This window comes from Papaver somniferum, chromosome 3 (assembly GCF_003573695.1).
Source record: "Papaver somniferum cultivar HN1 chromosome 3, ASM357369v1, whole genome shotgun sequence".
In the NCBI taxonomy this organism is placed as follows: domain Eukaryota; kingdom Viridiplantae; phylum Streptophyta; class Magnoliopsida; order Ranunculales; family Papaveraceae; genus Papaver; species Papaver somniferum.
The window spans coordinates 84,563,128-84,568,107 of NC_039360.1; positions in this window are offsets into that span (position 1 = coordinate 84,563,128).

The following is a 4,980-nucleotide window of genomic DNA, read 5'->3' on the forward strand; positions in this document are numbered from 1 at the left end:
AGTCATCCTTTCCATTGAGCTTTTCTCAAAAGCCACCTTGATCCTATTGATATCAGCCTTAAAGTATTGCTCCATTTCCTCGGTGACCGTAACCACATTGCCTTGACCGGACTGGATGAGATCTTTAAATCTCCCATGAGCGGACTCCGCTGCACTAGTTGCTTCAGTCTTGAAGTGTCTATACCAGTTTGTCCATGCACGCACAAATTTTTCCTTGAACTTATCCAACCATTGAGTCCGACAATACCAGACGGCAGTCGGATAAACTTCGTTCCAATCGGAAATAAACTTCTCCAATCTCTTTTCGTACATAACCTCGGTAAGAGACCAATAAACTTTCTCCCAATCTCTTAGAAATTCCAACCACTTTTTATGATTTTCCGCATGTTCTTTGTCCACTCGCTCCTTTATCTTGCCTCTCTCATCTTCTTCTTCTTCGGGGGGATAGTTTGTTCTTTCGAACATCTTCCTCTAGTTGAACAATCATTCTTTTCTTAATATCCACCTTAGTGGGTTCAAACAAGGAATGGCAAGTTTTTATGATATTTTGACTATATGATATGTACATAGGAAATTTTGTGCATCCGGGAATACATCGGATATTGCTTTCATTAATGCAATCCATTAGTAAAGTATTTTTTGGTCACATACCGGAGGTATTTTATAGTATTCCGACGTATCCCGATAAAGCGGCTTTGCATTTGTTGGATCAATATATGTCACCACCTAAAGATCGAACGAAAATTAGTTCCAAACGAAATTAAAACACTATGCCGGAAACAAGTACCGGCATGCTCGACCAATGTTCCGGCATTGTCGAACTTATCCAAAACTGAAAACCAAATTTGAAACATATTCCGGCATACATTATTCATTAGACAGCAACGCCGGAAAACAAGGTGTCGGCACTGTCGTAATTTATTGTCCCAAGCCGGTACACGCTACCGGCATTCCAATTAATTGATATGTAATGCCGGTATTTAGCTCTGGAAAACATTTATTCATGTATGTTTTTTTGTAGGTACTGGCATTGTAAATTTGAAACTCAACAACGCCGGTTCCACTGCCGGCATTCTCGAAATTGATGGTGTCACGCCGGTAACTGGTTCCGGCGTTGATGGTTATTAATTTTCCATGTCGGTTTTTGGGTTTACATGGAAATGTTTCCTGTATATTTTTCATGCAGTTCCAGCATGGTAACCTATCAATGAACCCATGCCGGTTTAATATTTCGTAGTATATTCCTTGGTAGGTAAAAAAGTTAACTGCGTACCGGCATAGTTTTTTGGTAGAATACTATGCCAGATCAATATTCAAATTGGGGGATATCGCTTTACCGGCATGGTCGTAGTATGAATACCATGCCGATAACGCGTCTTCCGGCATGGTATTCATACTACGACCATGCCGGCACCGAGGTTTTACAGTTGAAAAAATGGCTGGTTTAAAGAAAAAAATTGATTTTTCAACCTCCTAGCAGCTTTACATGTGTATTGGGGATACTTGCATGTTGTGCAAGTTTACTTTCTTGTGTAGCTTCTTCGAAAAACTCTCCATACTCGTCAAAATCATCAGTTAAGGGTGTTGGCTTAACAAAGAGTTGCAATTGAGAGTTGTTGTCGTTAGCTCCTTGTTGTAGTAGAGCTACAGATTCAGCAGCTGCAATTCTCTCCTCACACTCATCTTCCATTTTCACAAAAAAAAATTCCACTCAAAAATATTTTTCCCTCATTCTACTCTCACCTCACTCACCCAAATTCAAATAAAACACACACTAATCATTTATCAAAAATCTTAAGATTTTACTACTTATTATTAATCACTAATCCTGATTAGTGAGGGGTAGATTAGGTAATACGTAAAATACTTAGATAAGGGGTGACCCCGAATTGATATCTGGAACCAGTTTTTGTCCTTTTCTTATATCCCCCAATTCCTTTTTTTATCCCCCAATTAATGGTTCTTTTTAAATGATTCCCAAATGAGGGTTTTATTTGCATTGTTGGTTGTTTGATGTTAGAAATCATCTAAATTTGATTCACTGCGATGGTAGGAATCATGGGACAGGTTATGTTCGTGGTTGCTTCAGTCCATTGAATTTTTCTTTATTGTGCAAATTTTTTCCAAATTTTTTGAAAGACCCAAACCATAATAGAAATACACAAACTGTCAGATGAGTAAATGTGATGTACTAATTATGTGGGAAAGAAATAAACATGGAAAATATAAAGGAGGAAAACAAAAACCCATTAATACTAATGTTTTATTCAATTTGGGTGACTGCGCAGCCTGGTTGGAATAATTCTGGAAAATTCGATTTTCATTTCCATAATTCTCACGACTCATGTCAACGATATTTGCAAAAGCCTGCTCTGGTTTTCTTTTCTTTTTTTGTTGATCAGGATCTTCATCAAATTCTTTCTTGACGATTGCCAAAATGTGAAAGGTTATCGGGGTGGTGGTGCATCCTTGTCAAAATGAAGCTCCACTTGTACCATCCACATTTTTAATTGGAGCTATTTCAAAAAGATGCTTTCAACATACTAACGCTTCTTATTGCATAAGAGTAGATAACCAACTTTGTTAGTAAAAGAATACAGTATTAAAAGTATCAATTGCTGGCTAATGAACAAACCGAAAATGAGGAAAGGAGACTAACTCCTCAAAACAGAAAGAGAACAATAATCTTTCGCCAACTTTGAGATCTCTTCTCATCCTTGCTTTAACAGTAGTTTCTTCCTTGGATATATTTCAGAAGCGGGATATACAGAGCAGTTCACATCTAAGGAAAGATTCCTTTGGCCTGCTCTTTTTGCAGTATAAGTTTCTCTTGGATCAATCCGACACTTGAGTCATTTCTCACCAGTAAAAGTCGTTTATCAAGAAAATATTCAGTTGCTGGAAAAAATCGTCCATGTATGCAGTAAGTAGTGAATTAACAACAGTAATAAAAAATGAAACCAAAATTCGCACATCAGAATTAATGCATAACAGCGAGAAAACGATCGTTTAATGGGCAAATGTAAAATGGTATACAAAAATAAAACAGAGTAATTAATAATCTTAAGTTCCTAACTCCCGTATATCTAGATACCCCAAATTCCCCACTTAAATGACTATTTAAAGTACAACCATCATAAAGTATAAATGCATTTCACCGCTTCATTAGATTTCAACTTTCAAACTTCGTGATCATCTACTGCAATTCCTATTAATATTTCGAAAGTTAAATGTGAATTCTTTCAAAATATGAATAAACAAATTATTTAAGAATATTGTAACTTTTCAGTACAAAACAAATATTTTACACACTTTATGCCTTGTATATATACCAAAGAGAAAATAAGCCCGAAAAGATACCAAAGAAGTTTTTTAAATAGACAACTATGCATGTCTTCTCCAATTAAATTAATGATACCAAAGAAGTTTTTTAAATAGACAACTATGCCTGTCTTCTCCAATTAAATTAATGACGATATCATAAAATTTATGAACAAACATGTGCATAGTATTAATAACTTTCATGTCAAATGACATTGAACTTTAGATGTTTCCTTCTTCTTCCTCATTAAGTTAATTCTTAAAATCTTAATTTAATTATTATCTCATATTTTATAATATAACCTCTAGACAAATAACCAATTTATATCTTGATTCTCCCAAAGTATTAATGATGTTCTCACAAATCTTTGTATTTATATCCATAACAAATAACCAATTTTATTACCAATCATCCATATGAACTATTAGCCAAGAACAAAATGAATTAGCTAAGACAGTCACTTCAAGTTATGCTAGTAAAGAACGATCTAATGAAACCCGAGTCAAACTACATCTACCAAGTAATAATACATAAAAATTCTATGCACAAAACTCTTTGAGTAAATCATGTAAAAATCTTTGAGTTTTTACTATTCATTTAAAACTTCTATGCACAAAACTCTCAATTAAATCCCAAGTTTAAGTATTAAATCAAGTAAAAATCAAAAATAGAGTAGGATGGTTGTTTGATACAATCGAACAAAACAAATCCTTTACTTGAAACAAAAAAAAGCCTTAGAAATCCTAAATCTGAAATCGGAAGAGAATCGAAGATACACACCATTTTCGCCGACGCAAAGAAAACCACAACCTGAAACGACAACCATTCATCAAATATGAACAATTTACAAATTAAATCTCATGGGAAAAAAATTGACTATTTAAAAGAGATCAAGATAGCACCTTCTTTTGTATTTCTAACGAATAAGAAGAATGAGTTAAGCAAATAGGCATCAACATTACTGCTTGACAAAATGGTCTAACAGTTGCAGAGAGATTATTACAAAGAGGTGAGGAAACCAATATGAAGATTTTTGGGCAATATTTGGGTAATATAAAACTGACTAAAATGAAATGGCTCCATTAAAAGGAGGAGAAGTAATGACACCAACGAAAATGAAATTGATCAACGTACCATACTTAATTTCTTTATTAAATATATAATCAATCTCGACCATCCTTTGTATAGCCTAAATGTAAATATCCGTTAAATAGTAAAAACACATATTATATCATACAACTAAATCATATGGATACTTTGAATCAATATGTACCGTCTTTTATATGTCCAAACTATAGAGAACCGTTGATATAGGAAAACACCATCGTCCCTTATAATATATTAGTAACTTTCATGTGCATGGTATTAGTAACTTTCATGTCAAACGACATTGAACTTTAGATGTTTCTTTCTTCTTCCTCATTAGGTTAATTCTTAAAATCTTAATTTAATTGTTGTCTCATATTTTTTAATATAACCTTTAGATAAATAACCAATTTATATCTTGATTCTCCCAAAGCATGTAATGATCTTCTTACAGATTTTTGTATCTATATCCATAACAAATAACCAATTTTATTACCATTCATCCATATGAACTATTATCCAAGAACAAAATTAATTAGCTAAGACGGTCACTTCAATTTATGCTAGTAAAG